The 13,829-nt window shown below is 24.5% G+C and overlaps 1 long non-coding RNA gene across 1 annotated transcript in view; it reads right to left on the bottom strand.

The window, feature by feature from the left end:
• The window catches only part of LOC145270471 (uncharacterized), a 22,279-nt gene extending 8,772 nt beyond the window's left edge, over window positions 1–13,507 (bottom strand). The window contains exons 1-2 of the long non-coding RNA XR_013865374.1: window positions 12,376–13,507; window positions 7,254–7,371 (exon numbers count right to left, since the gene is read on the bottom strand). This is a non-coding gene — a long non-coding RNA (uncharacterized LOC145270471). The remainder of the gene's footprint in view (window positions 1–7,253; window positions 7,372–12,375) is intronic.
• Window positions 13,508–13,829: the final 322 nt, after the last annotated feature.

Here is a 13,829-nt window from a genome sequence, read left to right on the forward strand (position 1 = left end):
ACAGATGAATAATAAAATTAAATGCATGAGCAAATAATTTTAACATGAAATAAATACAACATTAAATAAATAAAATTAAAAACAGATGAATAATAAAATTAAATGCATGAGTAAATAATTTTAACATGAAATAAATAAAACATTTAATAAATAAAATTAAAAACAGATGAATAATAAAATTAAATGCATGAGTAAATAATTTTAACATGAAATAAATAAAACATTAAATAAATAAAATTAAAACCAGATGAATAATAAAATTAAATGCATGAGTAAATAATTTTAACATGGAATAAATAAAACATTAAATAAATAAAATTAAAAACAGATGAATAATAAAATTAAACGCATGAGTAAATAATTTTAACATGGAATAAATAAAACATTACATAAATAAAATTAAAAACAGATGAATAATAAAATTAAATGCATGAGTAAATAATTTTAACATGAAATAAATACAACATTAAATAAATAAAATTAAAAACAGATGAATAATAAAATTAAATGCATGAGTAAATAATTTTAACATGAAATAAATAAAACATTTAATAAATAAAATTAAAAACAGATGAATAATAAAATTAAACGCATGAGTAAATAATTTTAACATGGAATAAATAAAACATTAAATAAATAAAATTAAAAACAGATGAATAATAAAATTAAACGCATGAGTAAATAATTTTAACATGAAATAAATAAAACATTAAATAAATAAAATTAAAAACGGATGAATAATAAAATTAAACGCATGAGTAAATAATTTTAACATGAAATAAATAAAACATTAAATAAATAAAATTAAAAAGATATGAATAATAAAATTAAATGCATGAGCAAATAATTTTAACATGGAATAAATACAACATTAAATAAATAAAATTAAAAACGGGTGAATAATAAAATTAAATGCATGAGTAAATAATTTTTATATGGAATAAATAAAACATTTAATAAATAAAATTAAAAACAGATGAATAATAAAATTAAACGCATGAGTAAATTATTTTAACATGAAATAAATAAAACATTAAATAAATAAAATTAAAAAGAGATGAATAATAAGATTAAACGCATGAGTAAATAATTTTAACAGGAAATAAATAAAACATTTAATAAATAAAATTAAAAACCGATGAATAATAAAATTAAACGCATGAGTAAATAATTTTAACATGAAATAAATAAAACATTAAATAAATAAAGTTAAAAAGAGATGAATAATAAAATTAAACGCATGAGTAAATAATTTTAACATGAAATAAATAAAACATTAAATAAATAAAATTAAAAACAGATGAATAATAAAATTAAACGCATGAGTAAATAATTTTAATATGGAATAAATAAAACATTAAATAAATAAAATTAAAAACAGATGAATAATAAAATTAAACGCATGAGTAAATAATTTTAACATGAAATAAATAAAACATTAAATAAATAAAATTAAAAAGAGATGAATAATAAAATTAAACGCATGAGTAAATAATTTTAACATGGAATAAATAAAACATTACATAAATAAAATTAAAAAGAGATGAATAATAAAAATTAAACGCATGAGTAAATAATTTTAATATGGAATAAATAAAACATTAAATAAATAAAATTAAAAAGAGATGAATAATAAAAATTAAATGCATGAGTAAATAATTTTAATATGAAATAAATAAAACATTAAATAAATAAAATTAAAAAGAGATGAATAATAAAAATTAAACGCATGAGTAAATAATTTTAATATGGAATAAATAAAACATTAAATAAATAAAATTAAAAAGAGATGAATAATAAAAATTAAATGCATGAGTAAATAATTTTAACATGAAATAAATAAAACATTAAATAAATAAAATTAAAAAGAGATGAATAATAAAATTAAACGCATGAGTAAATAATTTTAACATGGAATAAATAAAACATTAAATAAATAAAATTAAAAACAGATGAATAATAAAATTAAACGCATGAGTAAACAATTTTAACATGGAATAAATAAAACATTAAATAAATAAAATTAAAAACAGATGAATAATAAAATTAAATGCATGAGTAAATAATTTTAACATGAAATAAATAAAACATTAAATAAATAAAATTAAAAAGAGATGAATAATAAAATTAAACGCATGAGTAAATAATTTTAACATGAAATAAATAAAACATTAAATAAATAAAGTTAAAAAGAGATGAATAATAAAATTAAACGCATGAGTAAATAATTTTAACATGAAATAAATAAAACATTAAATAAATAAAATTAAAAAAAAGATGAATAATAAAATTAAACGCATGAGTAAATAATTTTAACATGAAATAAATAAAACATTAAATAAATAAAGTTAAAAAGAGATGAATAATAAAATTAAACGCATGAGTAAATAATTTTAACATGAAATAAATAAAACATTAAATAAATAAAATTAAAAACAGATGAATAATAAAATTAAACGCATGAGTAAATAATTTTAATATGGAATAAATAAAACATTAAATAAATAAAATTAAAAAGAGATGAATAATAAAAATTAAATGCATGAGTAAATAATTTTAATATGAAATAAATAAAACATTAAATAAATAAAATTAAAAACAGATGAATAATAAAATTAAATGCATGAGCAAATAATTTTAACATGAAATAAATAAAACATTAAATAAATAAAGTTAAAAAGAGATGAATAATAAAATTAAACGCATGAGTAAATAATTTTAACATGAAATAAATAAAACATTAAATAAATAAAATTAAAAAGAGATGAATAATAAATTTAAACGCATGAGTAAATAATTTTAACATGAAATAAATAAAACATTAAATAAATAAAGTTAAAAAGAGATGAATAATAAAATTAAACGCATGAGTAAATAATTTTAACATGAAATAAATAAAACATTAAATAAATAAAATTAAAAACAGATGAATAATAAAATTAAACGCATGAGTAAATAATTTTAATATGGAATAAATAAAACATTAAATAAATAAAATTAAAAACAGATGAATAATAAAATTAAACGCATGAGTAAATAATTTTAATATGGAATAAATAAAACATTAAATAAATAAAATTAAAAAGAGATGAATAATAAAAATTAAACGCATGAGTAAATAATTTTAACATGAAATAAATAAAACATTAAATAAATAAAATTAAAAAGAGATGAATAATAAAATTAAATGCATGAGCAAATAATTTTAACATGAAATAAATAAAACATTAAATAAATAAAATTAAAAACAGATGAATAATAAAATTAAATGCATGAGCAAATAATTTTAACATGAAATAAATAAAACATTTAATAAATAAAATTAAAAACAGATGAATAATAAAATTAAACGCATGAGTAAATTATTTTAACATGAAATAAATAAAACATTAAATAAATAAAATTAAAAACAGATGAATAATAAAAATTAAACGCATGAGTAAATAATTTTAACATGAAATAAATAAAACATTAAATAAATAAAATTAAAAACAGATGAATAATAAAATTAAACGCATGAGTAAATAATTTTAAGATGGAATAAATAAAACATTAAATAAATAAAATTAAAAACAGATGAATAATAAAATTAAACGCATGAGTAAATAATTTTAACATGAAATAAATAAAACATTAAATAAATAAAATTAAAAACAGATGAATAATAAAATTAAACGCATGAGTAAATAATTTTAACATGAAATAAATAAAACATTAAATAAATAAAATTAAAAACAGATGAATAATAAAAATTAAATGCATGAGTAAATAATTTTAACATAAAATAAATAAAACATTAAATAAATAAAATTAAATAGATATGAATAATAAAATTAAACGAGCAGATAAATAATTTCCAAATGGAATAAATACAACATTAAATGAATAAAAATACACAGAAATTAATTTAAAACAAATTATCATAAGACAAAAAAAATGTGCAAGGAAGAAAGAACAGAAGTCTAGAAATTTTCGAGGCTTTCAGATTTAGAACGTGTGTATATACAATCGTGCTTGGCTACAAATTTATGTAAAATATACTGTAAGAAAAAAGAAAACATGCAAAGATAATAGTAAAAAAACATGCGTTGATTGAAAAAAAAACTAATTTGGTTAAGTATGGTTTGAAGATGAATTCTTATGGACATTTTTGTTTTCAATTACCGGTCATGTTACCAAAGAATTACATTGTTTTTTATTAATTTTATCTATATTAATAAAACAGTAGACGTATGTGTACATAAATATATAACAGATAAACTTTTAAAGTACTGGTCACATAGCACTGAAATTCTTAGGGAATAATATTCATGCACCAATCCTGGTTTTTAGCGAATAATATCTTTGCTTCTCCTCGCCAATCTTTCACGATAAGCACCTGTCTAGCTGAAACCATTGTCATTAATTTCCCCACTCTTTATCTTAATCAAAACGTAGATTCCATGAACAAAGCTTCTTTCTTAGAAGTGCACGCCTGTGGAACTCTGTTCCGTTTGCCTGTTTCCCACCTGACTACAACTTGGATGTCTTCAAGTTCAACATAAACAAATTCCTGATGAACCGCCCCCTTAAGTAAGACACTTTATCAAATCTTCAATACTAACGATTACTACGATACTATCCCATTGATTACTGTACACGCAATAACCGTGACCATCGAGTGGCTTGCGGGCCTTGATAACTGGTGACCTCCATGTAAAAAAAACAAAAAAACAGACATCGGCAAATGTACATGTACAATGTGCATAAAACATTAGCTGATATTTTTGTTTTGTATGCGCATGCGTGTACATTCGTTTTTTTTTTCTCAGGCTGGAACGCTCGCTTTTTAATTATTTAATTCAATTCTAACTGACGACACCAACTATTTTTTATGTCTTTGTATAAAAAAAATGAAATCATACATAAATTTTACTCAAGGTTTGAAATTTGTAAATATAAAAGAAACCTATATATCTTTTTTACAATCTCATATTCACTTTGTTTCATACATAATTTTCAGACAGGGGCAGGTGGCACATGGAATACAGATCCTGCTGAAATAATAACGCTATTATTAAAAAAGCCATTCCTAATATGAAGAGGAGGTATTATTTAAACTAGTCAGTACCTTCACCTAACAATTTATTAAATAAGAAACTGACATGTATTATTTCTATTTCTGTTTAATATTAGGAAACATTAAGTATCTGTTTCTCAATCCAATTTCTTGATTAGTTTATTGTCTAATCACTAACTGCACTTTGAAATATTTATTTTTTGAGTAGCATGAAGTTTAAATAAGGTTCTTCTACAGTCTAATACCCATATTTAAAAAATACAAACAATTTATAATGAAATCATGTATTTTTAAAAAACGCTGAATCATTTTTCCGGAAGTGACATCAGGTGTTGATGCTGGCGGAGGACAAGAACAATTATGTTGCTTTTAAAAGTACTCTGGAGGCCGCCAGGGATTACAAAACCTTCTTTTTTTAGGTGAGGTGGGAGTGTGGTGAATTAGTGTCTGTTAATTCTCCCAAGCATTACCACCACTTTTTCTGTTTATGGAGAGGGGACCAGTAGATGATTTCGTTCATATGCTGCATCAAAACAGAAACTACACTTTGATCTTAGCCAAAAGGCCAAGTAGGCATAACATAGCTTTTCACCTCCTTAAAAAAATCCAAAATAACCGACACAGCATATATTTTAAGATGTGGGGAGCAGAATATGGAGTAAGTCCCGGAAATGGTTGAAGCAGTTTGTGATCTCAAAAAGACTTTATTTCATATATATTTTTAAAAGAAGTGGGGATATGTAGTCAGGCTCGGAAACGGCTGAAGCAGTTTACGATCTCAAAATTACTTTCTGTCATATATATTTTTAACAGTGAGGAGGGGGATATGATGTCAGTCTGGGAAATTGCTGAAACAGTTTATGATCTCAAAATGACTTTATTTCATATATATATTTATAAGAGACAGGGGGACATAAACTCAGTCCAAGAAATGGCTGAGGCAGTTTATGATCTCAAGTTTCCTTTATTTCATATCTATTTTTAAGAGAGAGGGATTATATGGAAATGGCTGAAGCAGTTTACGATCACAAAGTTTCTTTATTTTTCATCTTTTTTTTAAGAGAGATGGGATGATATAGAATCAGTCCCGGAAATGGTTGTAGAAATTTACGACCTCCTATTTACTTTATATATATATATTTTTTTTTAAGACGGGGAAAACTGACATACGGAATACAGACTATGCTGAAATAATAACAAAATTTAGAAAGCTATTCTTAATATGGGAGGTATCTATTCTGTATTTTCATCTAACAATTTAATAAATAAAAACTGATATATGAAATACGGACCATGCTTAAATAATAACATTAAGCCATTCTTAATATAGAGAGGGGAGGGTATTTTTGTAAACTATTCTGTACTTTCACCTAACAATCTATTAAATAAGAAACTGACATACAGAATACAGACTGTGCTGCAATAATACAGGCTGGTCGCTAGAAAAGCAAGAAATTTGAAGGTCATGAATAAAATGCATGATTTCTATTTTTTGATTGGTTCTTTTGTTGTCGAATGCTATTTTTTGATTGGTTCTTTTGTTGTCGAATGCTATTTTTTGATTGGTTCTTTTGTTGTCGAATGCGTGTGCAATGTTGATTTCATTACATGTTGCTATTTGATTTCTTCGATTTAGATTTTGATACCCACATCATGGACGGGAGCAGCAGGAAACAGCTTTCAGATTTTCAAAGGCAGGTGATAATTCTTTTCAGAAGTTAAAATCTGACTGGCCGTGTTACCGATTTTTTTCTACGATTACAAAGCATATATTGTTGCAACTTTGAAATGAGAAGATCCTGAAGCAGCTAGTACTCGCCAAAAAGGAACGGGGCCAAAGAAATGAATTTTGAATGCAGCACGTGCCACGGTGAAGGATTTGGCTGTTTCATCTGTGTGACATGGTGCAATAGAGTGACGTCATTTTAGTCAATGAGAAATCGCTCGACATCAGCATAAGAAATTCTCAAAGAAAGTGAACTGAAACGTTACTGTCGAACAAAATGCAACCTCCTCAGTGACCGACATCAGAAAATACGCGAAAACAAGTTGCTTGCTCTGATTGCTCGTTTTGTACCAGAGTTTGTTTGGAGAAGAGTATGGTTTTTGGGCGAAGCAAGATTCTTTTTACAACCGCCTTTGAACAGACAAAATAATCGTATTTACCTAGAAGTGCATGTAAAAACAGACATACCTGAGGAAGATCTTCGTGTGGAATATGACAATATGCAGCCATCTGTTCTTTGTAATATCTGCTTTTTCATGGTATGGCAAAACAAAGCTTGGATTTCTTGAAGGATATTATCAGAGTCCTGAAGGCAGGAAGAAAAAAACAGTAAACCACAAGTTTATTGTAAGATGTGTCTACAGATGTTTAGCGATATACGAAATGTAATGGACAACCAAAAATTGATATGGTAAAAGGATGGTGCCAAGGCTCACACGGCAAGGGTTTCAATTCAGTTTCTTCAGCAATCTACTGATATCATTGCACCGGAAGATTGCCCCTCAAAAGTCCAAACTTAAATGTCATGGATTACTGTGCTTGGAGCTTGTTATTAACAGAAACGCAGAACTATCAACGTGACATACACTCTATTGATGACTTGAAAACGTGCTTGGTAAGAGCTTGGAATGATATCCCACAAGTTACCCTTCAAAACGCCACGTTAGCTTGGATTTCTAGGTTAAGACCCTGCAGTGAACTGCACAGACATTTTGAGTATATATGAGTATAATATAACATTCAGGTTTGTAAAACTTGTAAAAATTATTCTTTGTAAAAAGAAATCTAGTTTGACAAATTTCCCGCTTTTCTAGCAACCACCCCGTAGTTAATTTTTTAAGAACAGTCAAACTTTTTAGCAAATTTGAGACAATTGTAAACTTGATATATTTTTGCAAGATTAATAATTTCATGTATAGAATTCTATTATTCTATGTTTTACCTATATTTTTTTTCATATATTCATATCTGAAAAAAATATATAGGGACTTTTGCCAAACATAACTCTATCCCTACACAAACTATTGACATTTTAGGAGATAAATTATTTGATAAAATAATTAAAAATTAAAATTTATTAAAACAATTAAAACTGATTTTTGTCAAATGCAATGCGATCCTCAAACTGTTATATTTTGTTAATAGTTATGTATTTGTTCTTTAACCACTTTTCGCTTTTTAAGTAAAAAAAAATAATGATAAGTTAAAAAACACAAAACATATCCAGGTTGGTAAATGAGAGACTTTTACAATTTGTCGCTGTGCAGAGGGAGACAACTAAAAAGTTTCCGAACTCCTTTTTTTAATGTTTTCATCTAATGAAAATATCGTGGCTTCGTTGGTTTTCTCTTAATAGTTGCGTAAAAACTACATTTTGTTTTATTAATGTAATCAACTTTGTTACATTTAAAAAAATTGTCACAGCTTTCTTTGTTTTAATATTTTGATTAAAAAATTCCACATTCTAAATTATGAGATGAAAAAAAAAATGCACGAATCTCTTAATAAACGAAATTGGTCTTCCTCTTCACAGTGATAAATTGTAACACAGTAACAGTTTCTCATTTACAAACCTAGACAAGTTTGTGTGTTTTTCAACTTATTTATAAGCGTTTACTTACCTTAAAAACGTGGTAAACAAAACAAGTATATAATAAATAAACTTTCACAAAGGCAATAAAAGTTACTCTTCTACCTTCCTAGATAATTTTTCTTGTTTCAAGCTATTTTGAAGAGTTTATTTCATTTGGAAATAATTACTGCCGTGCCTTACGTTAGAAATAAGAAAAATAAAGCTAACATGAGACAGTAATCTTTGAGGTCCCGATAATAGCTAAAAATCGAAAAACTAACAAAATACTGGTAGACAGTCAGCTATTACCTGTAACGGTGTCCTTTATGTAAAGGTTTGTTTTGCTCCATAATATTTTATGGTATGTTTTGTTTATTAAATTGTTACATGAAAATACAGAATGATATTTTATGGTATGTTTTGTTTATTAAATTGTTACATAAAAATACAGAATTATATTTTATGGTATGTTTTGTTAATTAAATTGTTACATGAAAATACAGAATAATATTTTATGGTATGTTTTGTTTATTAAATTGTTACATAAAAATACAGAATTATATTTTATGGTATGTTTTGTTTATTAAATTGTTACATGAAAATACAGAATGATATTTTATGGTATGTTTTGTTTATTAAATTGTTACATGAAAATACAGATTGATATTTTATGGTATATTTTGTTTATTAAATTGTTATATAAAAATACAGAATGATATTTTATGGTATGTTTTGTTTATTAAATTGTTTCATGAAAATAAAGAATGATATTTTATGGTATGTTTTGTTTATTACATTGTTACATGACAATAAAGAATAATATTTTATGGTATGTTTTGTTTATTAAATTGTTACATGACAATACAGAATAATATTTTATGGTATGTTTTGTTTATTAAATTGTTACATGAAAATACAGAATGATATTTCATGGTATGTTTTGTTTATTACATTGTTACATGAAAATAGAGAATGATATTTTATGGTATGTTTTGTTTATTAAATTGTTACATGAAAATAGAGAATGATATTTTATGGTATGTTTTGTTTATTAAATTGTTACATGAAAATACAGAATGATATTTTATGGTATGTTTTGTTTTATTAAATCGTTACATGAAAATACAGAATGATAATTTATGGTATATTTTGTTTATTAAATTGTTACATGAAAATACAGAATAATATTTTATGGTATGTTTTGTTTATTAAATTGTTACATGAAAATACAGAATCATATTTCATGGTATGTTTTGTTTATTAAATTGTTACATGAAAATACAGAATGATATTTCATGGTATATTTTGTTTATTAAATTGTTACATGAAAATACAGAATTATATTTTATGGTATGTTTTGTTTATTAAATTGTTACATGAAAATACAGAATTATATTTCATGGGATGTTTTGTTTATTAAATTGTTACATGAAAATACAGAATAATATTTTATGGTATGTTTTGTTTATTAAATTGTTACATGAAAATACAGAATAATATTTTATGGTATATTTTGTTTATTAAATTGTTACATGAAAATACAGAATGATATTTTATGGTATATTTTGTTTATTAAATTGTTACATGAAAATAAGGGATGATATTTTATGGTATGTTTTGTTTTATTAAATTGTTACAGGAAAATACAGAATCATATTTTATGTTATGTTTTGTTTCTTAAATTCTTACATGAAAATATGGGATGATATTTTATGGTACGTTTTGTTTATTAAATTGTTACATGAAAATACAGAATGATATTTTATGGTATGTTTTGTTTATTAAATTGTTACATGAAAATACAGAATTATATTTTATGGTATGTTTTGTTTATTAAATTGTTACATGAAAATACAGAATTATATTTTATGGTATGTTTTGTTTATTAAATTGTTACATGAAAATACAGAATGATATTTTATGGTATGTTTTGTTTTATTAAATTGTTACATGAAAATACAGAATGATATTTTATGGTATGTTTTGTTTATTAAATTGTTACATGAAAATACAGAATAATATTTTATGGTATGTTTTGTTTTATTAAATTGTTACATGAAAATAAAGAATGATATTTTATGGTAGGTTTTGTTTATTAAATTGTTACATGAAAATACAGAATGATATTTTATGGTATGTTTTGTTTATTAAATTGTTACATGAAAATACAGAATGATATTTTATGGTAGGTTTTGTTTATTAAATTGTTACATGAAAATATAGAATGGTATTTTATGGTAGGTTTTGTTTATTAAATTGTTACATGAAAATACAGAATGATATTTTATGGTAGGTTTTGTTTATTAAATTGTTACATGAAAATACAGACTGCTACTTTATGGTATGTTTTGTTTATTAAATTGTTACATGAAAATACACAATGATATTTCATGGTATTTTTTATTTATTAAATTGTTACATGAAAATACAGAATGGTATTTTATGGTAGGTTTTGTTTATTAAATTGTTACATGAAAATATAGAATTGTATTTTATGGTAGGTTTTGTTTATTAAATTGTTACATGAAAATACAGAATGCTATTTTATGGTATGTTTTGTTTATTAAATTGTTACATGAAAATACAGAATGATATTTTATCGTATGTTTTGTTTATTAAATTGTTACATGAAAATACAGAATGATATTTTATGGTATGTTTTGTTTATTAAATTGTTACATGAAAATACAGAATGATATTTTATGGTATATTTTGTTTATTGAATTGTTACAAGAAAATACAGAATGATATTTTATGGTATGTTTTGTTTTTTAAAATGTTACATGAAAATACAGAATGATATTTTATGGTATGTTTTGTTTATTAAATTGTTACATGAAAATACAGAATGATATTTTATGGTATATTGTGTTTATTAAATTGTTACATGAAAATACAGAATTATATTTTATGGTATGTTTTGTTTATTAAATTGTTACATGAAAATACAGAATGATATTTTATGGTATGTTGTGTTTATTAAATTGTTACATGAAAATACAGAATTATATTTTATGGTATGTTTTGTTTATTAAATTGTTACATGAAAATACAGAATTATATTTTATGGTATGTTTTGTTTATTAAATTGTTACATAAAAATACAGAATGAAAAAAATAAACAGTAAGATAAACTTAATAAAATAAAAGTCAAATGAAACAAACCGAACAAAGCAAAAGTCAATTCTCCTCTGCCACAAAAATGTGAATCTTCGAACAATTACATGTCTTGTTCACCGTTTACTGGCCATAAGATGGGTGCTCATTTTTACGATAAATTTATATAGCAAAGTGGTACCTTACTATAAAATCTTAAATAATGATTATATTTTAAAAATCGTTACTCAGGCAGAGAGTGATCCGTGCTGAAATAATAAGGTTATTTTATGTTTAACAATTCAACCATATTTGGAAATTAAGTTATTGTGTTTATGATAAACATTATTATTTTCTAAGACATCACATAAATATTACTAAAAATAAACAAATTTCTGATTTAAAAAAATCTTAATGTCAAATTGAATAATATTTTCTTCGAAGATTTTTATTGATTGGAGATTCATACTTTTTTTTTTATTCACGTTTGTTAAAAGCAGAATCCATAGTTTTATTGGATTGAAATAATAAAAAAAAAAAAAACTTATTTTAATGTTTAAGATTATTTTAAAAGTTATTGGATTCATTTTTGGAAATTGTAAGCAAAAAAAAAAAAAGAAAAAAAAAAGAAAAATAACTTACCTTTCATTCGTGAGGTGAATTCGTTTTTTTTTTCCTTTTGTGTTCAAAACAGAAAATCTGTTTTGTTTGTTAAGATTTCTTTAGTAAATTGATACAATTTTTGTTTTGTGTGTCCAATTCATTAAGAAATAAAATGTATGAAAATATAAAAGAATCAAAATTAAAAGATTAAAAACACGATTTAAACGTGAAATCATTTAAATAGAAAATCAACTGCTAAAGAACAAAGAAGTTTAAGGTCATCGTAATAACCCGGTGTCATCATTATTTCGTTCCTCGTGTAAAAATGTCTGTTAATTAGTTAAATGTTCGAAATGTTTTGCTATAAAAAGTTTTACTAGCAAGTTTAGATTAAAACTTGTCAATACTTCATGTTTGTTGTGATTTCTTTATTAAATTTCTCTTTTTATTTGCATAGGCATCAGCACTTATCAAGCCCATGAGGCCACTCGAGGATAGGAGGGTTAAAGAGTGTACAGTAGAAATTGGACAATATAGTAATAATCGTTAATAATTGAAATTCGGTAAATTTGTTAACATATGGAACAGTTCATCAAAGACTTGTTTACGTTAGACTTGAAGACAACCATATTATAGACAGATGGAAAACAGGAAAACGGAAGACAATTCTACAGGCGTGCAGTTCTAAGAAAGAAGCTTTGTTCATGGAATCTACGTTTAGGTTTATGCACAGATAAAGAATGAGGGAAATTAGTTATAGTGTTTTCTGCTAGACGGATGTTTCTTGTAAAGGTCTGGCAGGGGGACCATAGATTGGAGCTCAACCGAGCACTTGCCATGAAAATGACGGTAAAGCAGAGCAAAACTCGCAACATCTCTTCTATGAGAAAGAGGTTGCAGGAAAGAGAAAAGGACATCCCCTACGAAGCTACGAAGTATATTTTGAACTCTATCAAGGCAGGATAAGTCCTTTCTTACAGTTCCTGCCCAGATATGGCAACAGTACTCCACCTTAGACGTATCTGGCTTTTATATAGATAGAGAATTGCATCAGCAGTGAGATATCTACTGGATCGATAGAAGGATCCGACCATTTTTCAAGCTGCCTTGGTAACGGATTTAATGTATGCGTTCCATTTAAGATCAGGAGTAATGGTCAAACCCAGAAGCTTGTCAAAACATGAGGCCTCCCCAAGACGAGAGCCATTCATTTCAATTGATGCCAGATGGGGGATCAGAACGTTGATGATGTTAAGATAAAAGCTTTGTTTTAGATGCATTAAAAGTAACCAGTCACCTTTTTCCCCATTGTACCACTTGCTCAAGATCAGAGGAGAGAGAGTCAGAGAACTTGGTCATTTACTGTCTTATATATGCTACTATAGTATAGTAGTGTCATCAGCATAAATATCTACGAATGATGTAAGGATATGATTTGGAAGATCATTAATGTAGATCAGGAAAAGAGTTGGGCCCAGGATGGACCCCTGAGG

Source organism: Euprymna scolopes, chromosome 46, assembly GCF_053919585.1.
Source record: "Euprymna scolopes isolate OS-2025 chromosome 46, ASM5391958v1, whole genome shotgun sequence".
In the NCBI taxonomy this organism is placed as follows: Eukaryota; Metazoa; Mollusca; class Cephalopoda; order Sepiida; family Sepiolidae; genus Euprymna; species Euprymna scolopes.